A 19,414-nucleotide genomic window follows, 5' to 3' on the forward strand; every position below is an offset into this window, starting at 1 on the left:
GCGAGAAAAAAATTATACGGGCAAAATTTGGGGCTGGTGGAAGAATTCTTTGATGTCTGGATTCCAATTTAACCCCGACTGAGTTCTGAGAATCAAATGAACAAAGTCTATCACACACCCCAAGTCTGCCTGTCGGTGCGAGGCATCATTCCTATTTTATTCTTCCCAGCCACTCGGATTTCCAAGCCCCTGTGCCGACATTTCCTCCCTCTGAGCCGCAGAGGCCACTTGCCCAACACATCTGTGCCACAGCCCAACTCTGTATTTATTTATTCATTAAAACACAGGCATTAGTACCAATAAATATGGATAACAATATTTTCTCCCCATTGTCCATAGCCACGCTCGGCTTGGGGGCTGTGTGGAGAACGTACAGAAATAGATCATATTTCAGAGAAATATTTGTAGGCAAAAGACTGTCACAAACCCCGTCTCTGTACCTTTACACTCTGTGGCTGGGGAGAACAGGAGTTTATTAAATAAGACTATAGGTGAATAATAAAGCCCTGACAAATGCCCAGGAATATGTGGAGTAGCAGAGCAGGGAGGTGCTGCCTGTCGCTGGCTCCAGGAACGTCACCTCTATTTTCTACCGGGGCGTCAGCGCGGAGCCTTCGCAGCCACCCGGAGCCCAGGCTGAATAAATAACATAATCCCCATCATTGGGGTGCTTTGCATATAAAAATCACTTTTTTCTTCAGGTACTGAACCATTTTATCCTCTAAACTTGAACCGAGATGCCGGATTTTTGAAGCAGTTGTAAAACATTAATAATATATCTGGGTTGTTTAAAGAATATTTCCAAATAACATGAAATATTTAGTCTGTTCCCCCCCGGCCCCACCCTCAGCGCTACCACCACCATAAAAAGATAAGATTTATCATGAAATGTTTGAGGGGTAATCACCCATTTTTGGCCAATATATTTTAATATTTATATACCTGACATAGTTGAATATAAATGATACATCATGATTTTCCATAGTGCATGGAATTTATACAATTAACGGAGGGATCCAATGGCTTTAGGGCACACAAGGTGCAAACAGTGTTACAGCCAGTTGCTGATTATTGTTATAAATCTCACAAACCATAAAGACATTAAGGTGCATTTTGTTTACCCCATTTGTTTTCAAATATTATATACAACAATATTACTTATCATTAAAAGAGTTACACTTTCCCAGTGTATTTATTTCACGAGATACATTTATAGAACTATTTAAAAAATACAGCTGGCAAAATGCATGGCTGAGACCGACAGGAAAATGGGATTATTTCCAAGTTTTTTCTAAAGATGGTGTTTTCTTCATTCTGAAACCAAAAAGGCATTAAGCATTACCTATCCCTGAAATGTCTCATTTTAAAAGACACTGAGATGCAAAGGTGTGCCTGGTTTGGGTGGCCCCTGCACCCCCAGCACCGTGTGCTCCCGAGGACGAGCTCCCTCCGGAGCTCCCGCCGCGGCTGCTCCCCCGCCGGACGCTGCTGTGACATTGCCTCTCACCCAGAGCTTAAAAACCCAAATCACCGAGTTAGAAAAGCCCAATCTACAATTTCAGAGAGAAAAACATTTACAAATGTGCAGCCCTGCATTTCACTACATAAGCCTGTATTTTTCCTGGGAAGAGCCACATCCCTGCTCCCTGTAGATGCAGCAGAACTGAGCGAATATACTCACAAATACAAATCCCCCCAAATGTTCCCAAGTGGCCACAATGTCGCGGGATTGTTTCAATTATTGCCCTTTGGGTTTGCGGGGTTTGAAGCGCCGGAGCCCCGAGTGTGAAACGTGAGCCGGGCAGCGCCGGGGTGTCCCCGGCAGCAAAGGGACCGAGCGCTGCAGCTGCTCATCAAATCAGGGTTATGTGCCTGAAATGAGTTCCTGCTGCTGAGCCTCAATTCACAGACAGTCGGGGAAAAAAGAGATGGATAGAGCCCCAACCAGCCCCCCTGGAAGCACGTCCAGGGGGTGGCTCTTTGTGCCCCTGCAGAGGCAGCCAGCGGATCTGTTTTATACCTACAGAAACACGGCGTGCCGGTTCCGTGTGTGTGTGTGTGTCTGGTCCAGAAAATCCCTGAAAAATACATGTTATAAAGGCATTGCTGGAGTTTTATTTGCTTTGCCAGAGGTAAACCGGCCCTTTCCCTTTTTCCAGCCCTTCTGCAGCACTTACAAACAGGTTTCTTCAGATGTTTTGCCATCTGGGAGGTGCAGCATCATTTACTGAACATAAGCCCGTTTTTCCTTAAATTTACATTATTTCAGCTAAACCAATCAGAGAAATAAAAAGGCACAATTTTGCTGTTTGCTGCCCTTTTCCAGCACAAACAAAAGCCCAGCCCAGTGAGTTGCCCACAATTTGCTTTTCTTTTTGGGCCTGCTCAAAGGTTTCCAACACACATAAAATACAGAAATCAGGACAGAAATGTGGGAATGCTCCGAACTGGCTGTTGACTTCAGGCACGGGAAGTGTTTTGTTGCGAATACAGCAGGTGCTAAAACCTCATCAATGAGTGGGAAATGGTGCTAAATACGAGCTCTGCGAACTTTATTTTTAATGATGACTTTAAAACCCGGGGATCAGCGAGGTGAATGTAAAAACTGTTAATCTTAAATTTCTACAAACCCGAGTGTCAGGGCAAGCATGTCTGGTGCATCAAGCATAACAAGATGAAAACGAGGAGGTGTGGGTGAGGAGGGGGTCCGAGACACTTGCTTTTCTTGAATCCCTCTGAATACATTTCACAATTCATCAGTTTTTGTCTTCCCTGCCACGAGTGAGGACAATCAGACCAGACACCCATTAGATTTTTCATGCAATTTTTTTTTTTCTTGTTCATGACATGTTGGCAGGGAGGATGGCAATTCTGAAATCTTACCAAATGAGAAAAATGTCAGAAACTGAACTGACAGCTGGTGGTTACTATGGTGATAGGTGATATTGAAAAAAAAATAAAATAAGACTCAGTTAATTCAAAAGGAATCAAGTTCAGTATTTTTAAGCCAGTTGATAGAGATGAAAACTTAATCCTTATACTGGGGTGTTTTCCTGTTTTTGCAAGAGCCAAAGAAACCATTTGCTTGATTAGATAATTAACTAGATATAGCCAAATATGCAATGAAAATTATAGTGAAACCAAAAATAATAATAAAAAATAATAACATGCTTTTAAAAAAAGAAACTGCCATATTAGGAAAAGGAAAAAAAAAAAAAGGCATATTAGGGAAAATCTTCTGTCTGTGTGAGCAATCCAGAATTGTCCTCTCCATAATCACAATTACCGACACGGGTCTGGTTCTTTGCCATCGGTTTGAGGCAGAAAGAGTAGTTTCGCTCAGTGACAAAGACAAATCAGCTGGAAGGGAGGGAAAGCTGCTGACTGATGGCTTCAATCGAGGGAAGGCTGCGCAGGCAACTTCGCCAGGAACCTGGATATCTCCATATTTGTGTTTATGTATTTTATGGGCTTTTTAAAAATTCCCAAGGGAGCTATTTCTGGGGCCCAAATACCGCGAGATCTGGTGTTCTCCTGGCATTTCCATCGAGGAATTGAAATACTAAAATACCATGAGAACATCAGATCTCCTGTTATTTCGGTTGCATTAATGGTTCCCTCAGGTATTAACAAAGCCCCTGAAAAACAAACACAAATATTTGAGGCAGAAATAGAAGTGCTGGAATATCCACCGCCCCCCCAACAACGCAGCGCACCCGCACAAAAAACGCCTCGGTTTTGTGATCTCACGTCTTGAGGTACAAATTGTATAACTGTACACATCTAAAATTAATAATATATGGAAATTATGTGACCACCACGTCTGTCTTTGCGGTAGGAATTGAGTTTGTTCCCCAACAGCCCTGAGGAGGACGATCTCCATGTAAATGCAGGTGGGGTTTAGGGATATTGTTGTGGAAAACAACATCTGAATGCAAAAATCTCCAAATGATGCTGAGTTTTGCGTGCGCTCGCTGGGCGGGGATGGGGTGCGATGGGGCCGGGGGGCCCCGCGGTGCCGATCCGTGTCCGTGTGCCGGACCGTGTCCGTGTGCCGGACCGTGTCCGTGTGCCGGTCCGTGTCCGTGTGCCGGAGCCGTGTCCGTGTGCCGGGGCTCGAGGGGCCCGGGCCGGGTCGCGGCTCCTCCCGCCGCGCGCGGGCCCCGCGGGAGCGGCCGGGGGGGCCCGAAGCGGCGGCGCGGGCGGCACCGCCCCCTGCCGGGCACGGCGGGCAGCGCGGGCCGCGCATTCCCGGCACCGGGAATCGCCTCGGCCCGGGGCTCCCCTCGGCCCCGCCGCCCCGAGTCACCCCCGAGCGCAGGGCAGGGCACTGGGCCCCGCGACCTCGGAGGGCTTTTCCAACCGAAATGATCCTGGTTCTGGTAACATCGCGGGAAAACCAGCCATCATTATTTCACCTTCGGGGTCTCGGCTTCTCCCAGCTCCCGGGGCCCCCGGGCAGTGCCCGTCCCTGCTCTGCAAGGCCGGGAGGCTGCAAGGCCGGGGACAAGGAGCCCAGAGTCACCAGACGGAGTGCCAGCCCTGCCCCGAGCCTTGGGACCTTCTTCCCCACCTGCTCCGCCTGGTCATTCCCAATACCAGGGCAGGAGGGCAGGAAAGGGGTCGGAGGGAGGCGGGAAAGGACACCACCTGCATCCCAGAGGGGACACCTCCAGCCCAGCCCAGGCCATCCCACCTCCAGCCTCATGAGCCCACTTGCAGCTCCTCACGTGTCTCATGAGGCTGGAGGTGGGATGGCCTGGGCTGGGCTGGAGGTGTCCCCTCTGGGATGCAGGTGTTCTCCCTGGGAAGCAGGTGGGATGGAGGTGGATTCCCTGGGCCGCTCCATCCGTGCCAACAGCACTGAAGAAGGTCCCTTGTTCCTGCAGGTGAAGGCAGGTCAGGCAACTGAGAGAGCCCCCATGGGCAGGGCAGGTGACAGCAGCAAGGTAAAGATGAACAGAAACTGGCTGTGCTACCATTACCCCACACAGTATTCCATGCGTTATCCCAAGGTGGGAATGGGGCCCTGTTCTACCCAGCACAGCCCAGACTCTGTGACTACATCTCTAGTACAGCAAACCTGCTTTCCCTGCAAAAACACAGGAAAATGTCCAGAAAAGTGCTGGCTTGTAAACAGAAATTGCTTCTGTTTCAACCCAGATCCATGACACCAAACCTCACTACTCTTTACAAGAACGCAGACAATGCTAGCTTGCTCCCATCCTGAGAATGGGAAAAACTTGGGAATCTTCCCTGTTTGACAGCACATATTCCTGCACTGAGCTGCTCCAGGGAGAGCAGCAAAACAAGTTCGTTAATACTAACAAGAAAAAAACTCTTCTCTAAACAGCACAATTATAGTAAAAGTAAAAAATACCATTTTAACTAAATGCAATTGCAAAAAAGGCTCTGGGTGCTAAGGGAATGATGAGGTAAATAAACTAAAATCAAAAGACAGAAGAAACCTCATTTCAAGATAAAAACCACTATAAATAGTTGGTTTAGACTATTTAAATATTATTATAAATTATACGTTCATTATGCATGAAAAGTAGAGACTGTTTAAAATTGAAACCTATAGAAAAAATGTAAAATTACTTCAAAATCTACATACTTAGAGTATGTTAAATTCAGTGAAATGCTGAATTTCAAAAGGTTTAAAAGGTTTGTCTTCCAGCCACCACACCGGGAAATCTGTAAAATGCCCATATGTAAATACATGCAGATACTGAATAACTTTTATATATATATTTCAATAAAAATCAAAAGTGCCTTTTTTTTTTTTTAATGTGGTTTATAGTGTCCTTTGCACGGAGCACGGGAGTGGGGATCAGCAGACAGCTGATGTTAACTAATAATAAAGAAAATTAAGAATAACACACTTCATTCTTGTCCTCTTTTTCCCTTTAAAAATGTTGATAATTGTGATAAAATTTCCAGTGGTTTATGGGATTATTGTTTCTCCCTGAATATTTTCATTTGAAAGCCAAACAGAGCCTTTTTGGAACAGCACAAACCAGGACTCAGAATTCTGGAGAAAGCAAAGCAGCCTCAATCTCTTATTTTGTGTGTCCATGTGCACAGCCCCGGGATGTCCTGCAGGTACCTTTCTTTCACCTCACATCCCCCTTCAAATACAGGTTTGTTTTTCAACAGAGTCACACTTATTCCCTCATTCAGAATAAATCCGCACGAATCAGCCCCGGCAATTTTCAGCAACGCTGCCTAGGGGGTCTGTGGGTCCCCCAAAGAAACAAGAAACTCTTTCACATCTCACTCTCACAACAGACGAGCTGCGGAGCAGGGAATGCTCTGGGAACTGTTCAGTCTGTCACACCGACAGGGAAATTCCCGGTACTTCCACACCAGCCTTTCAAGGCTGAGCTGCTTTGCCGGGCTACTTGTGCACATCAGGAACCACGGTGGGCACGGAAGGGCTTTTTTTCTTTTTAATGGAGAAAAGCAGCTGTAAATAATCCCTAACTCCAGCCCGTGGAGCTGCCCGTTGCTTTTTCAGAACTCGGCAGTTCTGCAGCAGCATTTCCAACGCAAAAACCCGGCGCTAGCAGGAGCCTGGTGGCTCTTGGCACCCGGTCAGAGAGGATCTCAGGTCAGGATACCTTTAGTTCCTTCTCTTTATCCACAGGTGAGGTCAAATACCTCCCCAGAAATGCCCCATTGGGGTCCAGCTCCTGCCTTTATCCCATTTTAATACGGGTGAGTTCAGTGAAATTAAACCTGACTTAAGCAAGCCAAGTACCGGTTTGAGTGGTCGGCCCTTCCACCAGCCCCCAGTGCCAGAGTCCCCAGCTGGTCACACTGTCACATCGACTCTCTGCATTTCTTTCAGGCACACTCTACTTCCCATTTCTGCTCAAAATTCCACTCTGCAGGACTCCTGCGTGAGGAGCGAGGCCGGCTGTGGCAGCAGCCACCGACCCGCTGCAGTCGCCAGCAGGGAGGGGTCCCGTGCCAGGGGCACATGGGCAGGTTTGATTGATACCAATATCAAAAATCAAGGCACAGCTCTCTGTCTGTTCTGGAGCTGTTTGGGACCACAGTCACTGCAAACAGGGTCTTGACACGGGGCAAGGCAGGGACAGCACCGGGGAAAAGACGGTGCTCGTGTCACAGTCGCATCCTTGTCTTGGAAAAGTTGTTTAAACAAAACGAAGTAAAATGTGCAACAACAAAAGTACTAGAGAAACACGATCGCTGAACTTTACATTTAGGAAGAATTAAGCTTTTAAAGAATTTTTTCCACTGAAAAAAAAAGCCTTTAATGGGAGTTATCCAGGTGGCCCCTGGATTTATTGTTGGATTTTGCTTTGACTGCTCTGGGGTTCCCAAGGGGACTATTACGTCAGTAATTTCTAAGGCAACATTTTATTCCAGGTAACTGAAATTCTTTAGAAGATGAGAGCTTTGGCTTGGAGATTCTGGGATCCCATTTGAAATCACTCACACTGACTACAGAAGAATTTTTAAAATAAATTACTGTTTTGTCATCTGCTTTTCAGTTATATCTATAATCTCTCTATATATATTTATAAACATTCTTTATAAAACAATTCCAAACTTAATTCCCCCTGAAGCTATTAAAACTCTATATTTAATTACATTCATAAAAAGTTGCCTGGGATACAGTCAAAACCGACCACTAATTCAAGGTGTATTCTATATTAACACACTTGGTTATTCTGAAAAATTAGTGATAGGGGCCGTTCTGTGCATGGAACTCCCATCAGAGTCAGTCCAGAGTCTTTATTTATGAAGTCTGGGGGCTTATGAAGTCTCTAATGACTATTTTTGGTCAAGTTTGAAAGAAAAAGACAAGACATGAAGGTCTCCCAGTTTCCAATGTACAAAGCATCTATGGCCAGTAGGAAAAGCAGAGTAGGCCTTCGATCCAGACTAAACAAATTTCAGCATCAAATGATAAATGAATAGAGGAACTTGCACTCTCAGATGCTAAATTATATTAAGTCACTGATTTTATGAAGCCAGAAAAAGGTCATTGCACGATACTTACAAACTATGGTAAATAACTAAAATTTATGCAGTAGGATGATTTTAATCGTTGGTATCCTTAAAACCCTGGAAATAGATACAACTCGTAACAAATCAGAAAAGTTAAAGGGAAAATATAATTGTTCCTTTTAAGATCTATTATGTTTAATATCCATTGGCTGTATTTGTTGCACAGGTCATGTATAAAAATAAATTTACTGTATTTCTTGCATTTGATTAACAGAAAGAGCCTAATGATACGTGTCCACATTCCTGTCTCTGTGCTACTGTCTATCTGGGCTTTCTTGCCTAAACTGAAAACCATCTGTCATAAATACATAATGGCTTTTAAATCCACCCCACCCAGTCCTCCTGCTCCCCAAAAAGGGGCACATCAAGCATGAGCTGCTCCTGAAATATTCCTTGCAAGTTGCTAAGTGGATATAAAAGAACACAGACCTAAAATAATCTGCAAATAACTGTAACATAAGCCCTGAGAAATGCTTTTGGAGATGGCGTGAGGGGGGAGAGATGCGTCCACCGAGCCCAGGCCAACGGCGGGTCCGGGTGACCCGAGCGGGAGGGACAGGGCTTGTCCCTGGGTTACTTTGGAAACGTGAAAGATTATTACAAAGCTTATTTAAATCGAGTTTCCCCTCGAATATTTTGGTCTAATTGGACAAGTGCTGAGCTGCACCGGGCTGTCACAGCTGTTACAGGACATGAACCACGCTTACAGTAACAGCTTTCGTTCCACATTTTTGTGGAGCAGTTTCCATAGCACTGCCATCAGGGTTTGCATATTTTTATACCACTTGCATATTGAAAATAAACTCTGATGTTTAGCTTGCTTTCTCCAAGTGCATCTGGTACTTAAATTTCCTGAAAAACAAGCTGGCAACTCTGACTGAAGCCCAAGCAGGCAGGGTGGGACACCTCGGTTTACTTTTATAAAGTTTTTTTAGCCTTCCTTTCCCCTTAAAGTGTAACTTCATAGAAGATGGGATGAGAGAGCTGGGAAATTGGCATTTATCTTAATTGCCATCCCTGAATTAAACATTAGGGCAAACTTTTTTATTCACAACAATATCCAAGATAACCAGGTACTCTGCATGTGACAACGCGCTGTGTAATTCCCCGTGCCTCGATGAAGTGTTTTATACGTTCTGACCACATGAAAAGCAAAGTGCCTGGGAGCTGGAAGGACATGGTGGTTCTGGTGCCAGGCACCTGTGCCCAGGCAGCCTCAGGGACCCTCCTCTCCCACCCCAGAGGGTGTTGGGACAGTGAGGCACAGCCTGAGCCCCGCCGTGCAGAGCACGGACCCTGTCGGGAAGTTTATTTTTCGTAAATGAGTCACTGTTTAATTAGAAAAATAAACACAATGTTCTAATTTCGGATTACAAGTCCTGTGAGTAAAAGCCCTCTTGCTGTGCCCAGTGCCTGCCCTCCCCTGTGCCAGGGATGTGTCACAGGTGAGGTCTGTCCCCCACGTCCCCGTGTCCCCTCGCCTCCTAAGCCCTTCCCAATTAGCACATTGAAAATTAGCAAAATACAGCCCTGCTTTGCACTTTAAATTTTAATAAGAAACAGAGACATCTTTTCTCTCTTTCTTCTGCTGTTCCTCCCTCTCCTCCAAGAACAGAAGGCTGCTGGTGAAAGGAATGAAAATCTGGAAAGAATTTGGGGTGGACTGGCCAACCCCCTTTCATTTCCTTCAGATGTTTACAATCTAGCACCTTTCTGAAGACAAAGATGGGAAAAAAGCTATTTTTTCTTTTGACTGAAGGGTGAGACAGGGGGGTATTAAAAACTGATCAATGTAATTTTTTTCACAGAAGTATTTGCACATCTGTGAAATAATGTAATTTATGAAAAAAATCTTTCTATATGACATCCATGATTATAGCCTGATCTGGAGAATTATTCAAATATAAAATTAAATACTCAAAAACTCGCTGCGCTGTGGATGACTGAGCTTTTACCAGCTGTGCATCACACTTCTCTAATTCTATTAAAAGTATAGAAGTGAGGCTTCCCAAGGATGTCTGAATCCCTTGTAAAAAAGAATGTTACATTTCTAAATGCTTTATGATCAGTTGCTTTTTGTTTTTTCTTGATTATCATCCCAGTTGTTGGATGTTTTATCTGACTGTACCGAAAAAAAAGCAGAGAGGAGGAATGCATACCCGTGGAGAGCGCTCTATAAATTATATTGTATTTTATTATCGCAGGGCTTAAGGAAAAATTGGCTCTTAAGAAAGGTTAAAAACCTTTAAAGTGAATTCTTCTGTTTGGTTAAAAGTACTTTTGATTTAATATGATCCATGTGCAATGTGGGCCTGGCCTCCTCCCCCTCGGGGAACGGGGAGATCGATGCCCACGGGACAGACAGGCAGCGATTTCTGCCCCAACAGGACAAGTCTGGGGCGCCCTGTGCCAACTTCCCTCCCATCAGGAGACCTACTCACTTTGTCCTCAGACAGCAATTCCCAGATTTTCAGACAATTAATGCAGGGGAGATGAGCGGGCACACGCTCCTGAGGTTGTTTCCCAGCCCAGAGGAGCAGCCACTTGTAGCGGGCAGGGCTGTGCGGACACACCGGCTCCTTTCCTCAGGAGCAGCCTTCCAAGGGAAAGTTCAATCCTATTTTCCAAGCTTACACAGAAGCTTTGGGACAGATCCTGCGCGGTCTGGATATTATCTACAGGTTACAGATGGAATCACTGGGAATGCGCTGTGCCTTCCCATGCCACGAGCCAGCATTTAACTCAAAATACAACCCTAAGCCCACCGAACGCCGTGGTACAAACCAGCCATGAAAAGAGTCCCAAAACAGGCCACATTAGTAAAAGCCAGTTGGAGTTTAGCAAAGAGAGAGGCAAAATAAGGGCTAAGCCATTGTTTCTGCTGCCGAAGACAGACGGACTTTAATAACACTTAACAGAATGATGCACATTAACGATCTCAGAAAGCACTTCTTATGCCTCATCCATCATGCGGAGGAGAAAATGAAGCCTTCGACAGCATTAGGAATTATTCTAGATCTTGTCAGTAATTCGCAGCTTCTCGGTAGTATCGTAACACAAATTTGTGTGGATGAGACACTGACCATTAATCTAAGGGGCTTTTTTCCCCTCGCCACGGCGTGCAGAGAATGTATCAATTGTTTCATGGAGAAATTTCACAGCTGAAACCTTACTAAATAAAACAGGGGAGAGGAAAGAGATATAGACAGAAACATAAACAACTGCAACACGGAGACAAATCATTATCTTTAAAACAAAACCCACCATAAAATCTCCATATGTGTGTTTTGTGAATGGGCAGCAAGCAGCCTGCCGCTCTGAAAATCCTCAGAATACGCTGATTATAAAGTTATGTTCCTACATACAAACACACTTAGATTTCATTTTCTGGGAAGCTTTTTTCCCTCTTTTTTTTTTTTTTTTTTTTTTTAAGGAGTATAGGCAAAAAGTCCCGATTTCTCCTCCCAGGAGAGCAGTGTATTTTAACAAATAGTAGCAAAACAAATTTCAAGACAAAATGCCAGGCGACTAAATAAACAACAGCTTTTGGCAACCTCTTCCCTAAGTCGCAGGCTGCTGTTCATCGTGTGATAGCTGTTGCCACTGGAATCTCTACTACAAAGGGAAAGGTCCATAAATATTTGTACAGCAAACTCCGCGGAAAAAAAGGCTCCCCAAGTGCGCTCCGCGCTCATTTCTCCCCGTGCGATGTAAAGATGAAAGCTAATGAGTTCTATGGAGTTTATGATAAATTAAAAGTCGGCGCTCCCCGCCCCGGCCGCGTGTTTACACGGATCTGATCTGCTGCTCCCCAACAAAACACTTGTCAGACAGAATGAGGCGAATTCGCCTCCGGATGTGGAGGAGCTGGATTGTCTCAGGGACAAAACAACAGATAGGATTTGATCAAATACTAATCAGGCAGCAATAATGCAGTATCCTAAAACACACCCTATTTTATCTCCATTGAAATAATGACATCTATCCAAAAAGTCCTCAAAGAAACTTGGGTTTAGGTAATATATTGTGATTGCAGCAGATAGGCAGGATTAAAATCAGGCTTGATCTTCAAAGAGAATAAGAATGTATAGTTCTGTTTACTGCACACATATTTGTATATAAAAGATATGACAAATATTTTGGGTTCTTTAGAAACCTGCATTTCTGTATTTTGAAATTTTACAGAGCAAGTGCTGGGAAAGGGATTTGACAGTCCCAGGTAATAGAGGTAAATTAGAGATTAAACTCATTAGAAATTATAAACACTCATATAGTCTGTTAAACCCCCTGACAAAACCTGGAAATTAGAAATCCAATAACGCAGCATCAATAGGGTCTTTAACGGCTGGACAGATGTTTAAACTGCGCGATGTTCGTGTCAGGAGTGAGATGGAACAGCCGGAATCGAGGTTTGCATTAAATAACACGGCATTGATGTCGGATCAGAGCATTCGTGTGAACTGGTTTGATCCTTTTTTTGCCATTAATTTCCATTCTCCTGTTATGGTCTAAATTTGTTGTTCATTTTGCATAGTATTAAACATTTTTTTCATTTGCAAATATGCAGATGAGGGAGGCAGCTCTGAGAGGCAGAGCAGGGCTGGGTCCGAGGGGCTGCTGACCCCCAGGGCTGCCGTTCCACAACACAAATGTAAAAACACTTTCAAATAAAATATTATCTGCAAGCTTTAATTTTTTGGCTTAATTAATTAAATCACAGAGGGAACTATTGTGAGAACAATCACTTCACTAAGAGCATCTCAATAAATTCTGAGGAACAGGCACTGGGATAGCAAAAGCAAAATTGTTTGCGTTCCTAATGTTGGGTCTGACCTGGAAAGGATAACAAAAGAATCTGGCATGAATATGTATTTTTAGAGGGAGTGCTGCTGGTAAACAGACCGAATAAAAGAGAGGGGATTATTTTAAAATAGTTTCTCCTTAACTTTCAATATGTTTAATCTGATGATATGAAAAACCATCCGTAAAGTAAAAACACATTCAACCCCTACAAAATTCTGTACAGAGCAGTGAAGAGGCAGCCGGGTTTCAGCAGAAGAAAACAAACAAACAGCAGAAATCCTGCAAAGCCCTGGCGTCTCCCGCACCCGCTGCTCTCCAGCGCCGAGATAAAGACCCAATCTGCTCATCAAACACCTCCGGGCTCGGCCATCTAATAGGAACAAATTGGCAATGACTGCCCAAGCAAGTAACACAGGCCCACTGATTTGTAGATTGATACTGATGCCTAATGATCCCCTTGGGCAGATCAATAGCAACAATCCTCATCCCTGCCTTTCTTCTTTATTGGCACGGCGGAGCAGGCGGGAGGCCGTGTGTGCACACACAGGGACAGGTGTGCAGGGCCGGGGCACCAACGCCCGAGACAGCCCCGCCCGGGCCTGTGCCGAGCGCTCCCGGCTGCCCCTCACAGCCACACTGCCCCGGGTGTGGGGCCCTGGCACGAGGCCGTGCTGGGTGTCCCCCAGTGTGCAGCCAGGCACACGCGGGCACCCGGGACCAGCCCACGGCATAATGGGAGAAAACCCAACGCTGCCAAACTGGGCTGTCTGAGAGCTGAAGGCCAGCGTGGCGCTGGGCGGCACAGCCACAGGGAGGTGGGACACCAGGCACGGTTTGGCAGAGCAGGGCACAGGGGAGGGTGGTTTATCCTGCTGTAACGGGGTTATGCTGTGCCCCTCCTCCAGAGGGTTTCACCTGTTCCTTCCTCTGTCTCTCAGTGCACCACAGTGGGATCAATCAGGCAATTTCAGTGCAGGGGTTTGATTCACTTACCCACGAGTCACTTTCATCTGCTTCCTCCAGCCCCACCCCTCACGAGAATTAGGGATTTTCTATTTATTTATCAATCTAGTGAATACAGTTATCCCATTAGTAAATCCTTTTAAAGTCCCTGGTAATACCTAAGAAAAACTAATGGAGTTGCTTTGCATTTATTTTTTTTTCCCACTGAATTAAAGCCAGTGATGTTGTGCAGACCCACATGTGGTCATTCCCACCTCAGGGTGCTGGCAGAATCCCCAGCAGTGCTCCACTCCCCTGGAAATCACTCCCTCTGCCTGGAATAACCAAGTATAAACCTAAGACTTGATCAGGTGTACACAAATCACCAGGCAGGCAAACACAGGGGAAGAAAAATGTACTACAAAGTTTGTCCTACTAAATATGAAATCTTAGCCTCACGTTGCCATGTGTGCCCTGTCACGGGCAGTGTCCTCAGCCCTGGTGCACAGCCGGGGGTGCTGCCTTGGCCCCGCGAGGCGCGGGGAGCGCAGGCACCGGTTTTAAATCCTATTCACACTCAAGATCTGCTTTGTTCAGCAATCACCCGGCTACTCTTATTCTTCATGGTTCTTTTATTAAAATGTGGATAAAGCAAAAGGCAAAGGATAAAATTAAATTCCATTGACTGTAAATTTCTAAACCATCCCTCCAATAAAGGATTTTCCTTTAATAACAAAAACGTCTTTCCCATCTTTTTGCCGATCTCGGCGTATACTTGCAATAAAAACGGGGCCGTGTGGAAACCTTTGTAACTTGACCCCTCCAGTGCATAAATTAATCATTTTCCAAATCCTGTCTTTTCTTTCCTTAAGTTCCAGGGCGCAGGGGTCGTGCCCCTGCCCAGCCCTGACCATTGCAAAATTCAAATTCCCACTAATGATGAGAGTAATCATCGCAATCACCATCACCATCATCATCATCGCCAGAAAGCGGGGTCCTGTTGGCCCCTGACATCAATCAGCAGCACGGGGGGTACCAGCCCCCACCCCGGTCCATTCCCTGTGTGTTCATGTACACCCTGCTCCAATCCCGGCCTCGCACCTCCGCTGTTCCCACTGCGGGACAGGACAGGCAGGACAGGACGGACGGGACGGGGTCCGTGCCCCCCATGTCCCCACGTCCCCCCGCGCTCCCCGAGCCCCGCGTGGGGAGGGAGAGAGAGTGGAGGGGAGGGAGGGGAGGGGGAGCAGCCGCACGTGTGACGCGCCCGGCCGCCCATTTGCATATTCACATCAGCGCCGCGCCCACTTAAGCAGCGCGAGTCGAAGGTGTCTCCTCCACCCACCCACCCACCACCCACCTCCCACCACCCAGCTCACCTTCCCTCCCGCTCCCCACAGCCGCTCTCCCACCCAAAAGCAAGGGCGCAGGGGGCTGGGAGGAGGGTGGGCGCAGGCTGCCTTACCTCCTCTCCTGCGCTCCCAGGGATTCCCCGTGGTTCCACCAGGAATTTTGGAGAGCCATCCTTCAAGGGTTTTTAGTTCTGTCTTTCTCTCTCTTCCTCCTCCTCCTCCTCCTCTTCCCGTGTTGTGACTGGGTTTATAAAAAAAATAAAAAAGACAACTCCATGTAAGCTCGCAGCCAGGGCACGGCGAAGTCTGGGGCTCCGGGGGGAGGGAGCAGCGGAGGGAGGGTCACAGCTCCATGCCTTACAAAAGGCAACCCAAAGCCTGGATATTTTTTTAATATCCTACACAAAACGCCGTGCACACATCCACGTAAGGCGGGCGCCGGACCTGGCACTAATTAGGTTTTTGCCAAAAACTGTCGAGGTTCAGCCTGTGACGAGAATAAATGCAATGGGGCTGGGAGTTCTGAGCCCTCACCTGCCCCGAGTGTCCCCAGCGCTCAGCCCTCACCTGCCCTGAGTGTCCCCAGCCCAGGAGCACGAGGTTTTATGGGGTGCGCCGAGAGCGCCGTGACACTGGGGACCAAGGGTCAGCCATAACCACACGGCACCGACCTGGACTAGTTCATCGCAACACGAGTGGTATTCGAGGGGTATTTTTTGCACAAATTAATGTTACTATTTCACAGCTCCAGTCACAGTGGGGAAAAACAAAAAAGATAAATAATCAGGGTTGCGTATCCCCTTGCCAACATCACAGAAATGGCGTTGCAGTGTGCCGGGACAGGGCTCCAGGAGCACAGGCCTATTGTTCCAAGGACACGGCTTTTGTGAGCGGGGCAGCACAGCCAGGCTGGAGCAGCCTGCTCTGAGGAGAAGGAGGAGGAGGAGGAGGAGAGAAGCCCTTACACAAGCACACCGTGCACCGCAGCCACTGCTTCACACCCTCGCATTAGATGTTTGCTGAAAATACACGGTGCACACATGTGGCACTTTTTTCCAAACATGTCATTACTGGGAATGATTAAGGGCTTCGTTGCTTCCCAGTGCAAGGTCTTGGCTCCTATTGCTGACTGATGGTTGAATTCCCCCATACACCACCATGATTTTAGCACGAGGATCGGGGGAAAAAATGTACTTTATTAAATGTTTTTCGCATGCGGAATATTTAGGAAGGGTCAAATTTATTTTTGCAATTGGCAAAAGCAAATTTGCTCCTAAGCTGAACCGTCGCGAGTCGTGTTTCATCCCGGAGTACATTTTTATGGAGAAGTTATAAAGCCCTGAAATATGTGTTGTCTCTCAGAAATGCTGGGATGCTCCATCACAGGGAGCCGAGTGGAGGGTCCGGGCGGTCCCTCCGTGTGCGTGGGGAACAAGGGAGCGGCGGGGCCGAGGCAGACAATGGGAGCTGGAGGCAAGGAAGGAGGTAGAGGGGGGTCTGCCCGAGCCCCCCCGTCCAGGAAAGCAGGTCACTCCTTATCAACTGGGTAAGCAAACGCCAAAACAAAGCGTGGGGCTGTATTTTGACGAGCCAGACAAGCTTTCTTATAAAAAATAATTTCCCTGCCTTTGTTTCTCCTGTTCTCCTTCAAAGTGAGGGGGAGAGCAGGCTGCTGTGTTCATACCAGCTTTACGAGGGAAAAAAGGTGATTTTTAAGAATTTGCCCCCCAAGAACAACTTACTTGTCCTTCCCCCCACTCAAAAAAAAAGAAAAAAAAAATCTTTGCAAGACTCAAAGGGTCCCTGAAATAAAGAAGAAAGAAAAACATCCAAAACATTAGACACAGAAACATTATATTTCAATATTATCATATGAATTAAATGTAATCCTTGAAGCGACTCGTCCCAGGGGTCACATATTAGGCCATTTTTTTCTTTTTTTTTTTATTTAATAGAGGTCACCCAGGCTGAAAAGCAGAACCCAAATGAAAAGCATCTTCAATGTGGTTATAACATGAGCTGGACGAGGTCAGGCAGTGTCTTGTATGGCCTCATAAAAAATACATAACCAGACAGCCTAATAGTATTTCTTTGCATTCATTTTTGGATGGGAACTGGCGGGTGGGGGAGGGGGCTGGGAGAGGGCCACAACCACGGGTGCATTTCCATAATGGGCAGCTTCTCCTACGTTCCAGTTAGGAAAAAAATGAACATTCATCTTAACACATCCCTGGGTTAGCTCGCTTTAAAAAACCATCCTACAGACAATTCCTATGGCCCCTAAAAGGTTTAGGGAGGGAGGGGTTTAGCATCGCCCCGCACACACACACAACACACACGTGTTCATTTTGGACACGTTACCGTCATGTTTAATTGGGAGTGCAATCACCTTGGTCTTGCCTTCATCAACAATGGCTTATGGATGTTGTTGTTTGTCCATACATACACCCAGGCTGAATAATTTGAATTATTTCCCTCCTGAAGAGAAGCAGAGGAACCCCCCATTCTGAGGTGTCCCTTTATCTGGGCTTGCCGGGGAGGGGTTCACCCAGCACCAGGATTTACACAGGTCTTGGGTGGGAGAGGGGGCAAGAGAAAAGCAAAGCATAAAAGGGGAGGAGGGGTGTGTATGTAAATAAAAATAACCAGTGCTAAAAATGCCGGGTAAGAAGAGAATCTCTAAATCTCAGCTCCCTTCCCCCTCCCGAAATGCCGCCTGGAGCCGGGTGACCCTGCGGGGAGCGGAGCCGCAGAGGTGACCCGATGCTAACCAGCCTGTTAGAACTAATAAGGTGTGCGCCTAAGCCAGGGGCTGACACTGGGGCATTGTGGAAATAACTCTCCTTGTTATTGCCCATCCTCAGCTTGAAATTTACTGCTCCTTTGCATTATTAAAGAGACAGCTTGCGTGCGCGATGGGGGAGAGGCTGGGCAGGAGGAAGAGCCGCGCACGCTTTTTTAATGGTATGTTTGTGCTCTCTCTAGTCTTTAGATTCAGATTCGGAGCATTAAAGCATGCTGGGTTAATAGGTTGTTATTTATTATTTGAATAAAATCTGGTTCATAAAAACAAAAAAATTTCCTTTTTCCCTCCATGGCAAATGGTCAGAAAATGGGAAACGTGTGAGATGTCTCGGAGAAGGTCAGGCTGAGGCCTTGTGGGACAAACCCAGCCCCAAACGTTTCCAGTAGCACTGCTCTGCATTTACATCACATGTGAGCAGAGCTGAAAACACCCCAAACATGGTGGATAACAGGGACTGCAAGATGGAAACACAAAGGCACCCACTGCAGCATGGGTCCATCCCCAGCAGGGCCATGGGAAGGATGTCGGAACATGCGGAACCATTGGGGGATTCCGCACTCTGTAAATAAAGAGCTGTTTGGCATCGCAGAGTTTTGCTTTTTCAGCAGCTGTAGAGAAAGGCAGAACTCAAAGATGGGTGTGGGAGGAAGAATCTAGTGTTTGTCTCCATCCCTGCTCCCACAACTCCCCTTTCCCCTCCTCCAGCACCCACATGCCACCCGCTGAGTTGATTCCCACAACGTTCCCAGGATAACGGGTGGAATTCCCCAGAGTGGTTCCCACTAGGTTCCTGCCGAGGGAGCTGAACACCAACCCCACCACGTACATTTGAACCCGAGAGATCAGATTTTATAGAAACTGAGCTGAGCTACTCTTTCAGATGCTTTTGCCATCTCTGAGCCAGCTTTTATGGACAGGCATTTTCAACTTGATCCTTGAGGGGCTGGAGAGCCTGTTTGGTGCCGGCTGGGGGCACAGGCAGAACACGCAGCTGCTGCTGCCAAGGGAGCCCCCCCAAGATTTAGGACTCAAGTATTATTAATTTTCTGCAGCAAAGCAGCTGAGTGCACGTGGGAGACATCACTGAGAACGGGGATCAATGATAAATAACATCCTCAAGGTAAATACAGAACAGGATTGAGCCGTTTGTGGCAACTGCCCGAGCCAAGGGCAGCTTCCGACAGGGCTGAGCCAAAGGGGTGGGTGGGTGGTTTATTGTCAGGGATTCCATGGAATCAGCTACTGGAGGGATTTGAGAGAATTCTTAAGAGCACATGAGAGCCACAGCAATTCTTGAGCTGTCCAAGGCAACCAGTTTTCCTGCATGTTCAGAGACAACTTGTTCTTCTGAAAGGTTAATGTGGGGAGCTGCTGGGAAGACCTGGGATGACAGCAGGAATCAATGATGGAAATGTGATGAAATACATATAACTGCCATCACACACTGAAAGAGTGTAAATATATATGT

At 46.6% G+C, this 19,414-nt stretch overlaps 1 long non-coding RNA gene across 1 annotated transcript in view; it reads right to left on the reverse strand.

Moving 5' to 3' along the window:
* The window catches only part of LOC126637756 (uncharacterized), a 261,851-nt gene extending 246,472 nt beyond the window's left edge, over nt 1–15,379 (reverse strand). The window contains exon 1 of the long non-coding RNA XR_007628424.1: nt 15,254–15,379. This is a non-coding gene — a long non-coding RNA (uncharacterized LOC126637756). The remainder of the gene's footprint in view (nt 1–15,253) is intronic.
* Between the last annotated feature and the right edge of the window lie 4,035 nt (nt 15,380–19,414).

The sequence above is a fragment of the Myiozetetes cayanensis genome, unplaced genomic scaffold (assembly GCF_022539395.1).
Source record: "Myiozetetes cayanensis isolate MyiCay16 unplaced genomic scaffold, myiCay2020 scf16, whole genome shotgun sequence".
Lineage (NCBI taxonomy): Eukaryota > Metazoa > Chordata > Aves > Passeriformes > Tyrannidae > Myiozetetes > Myiozetetes cayanensis.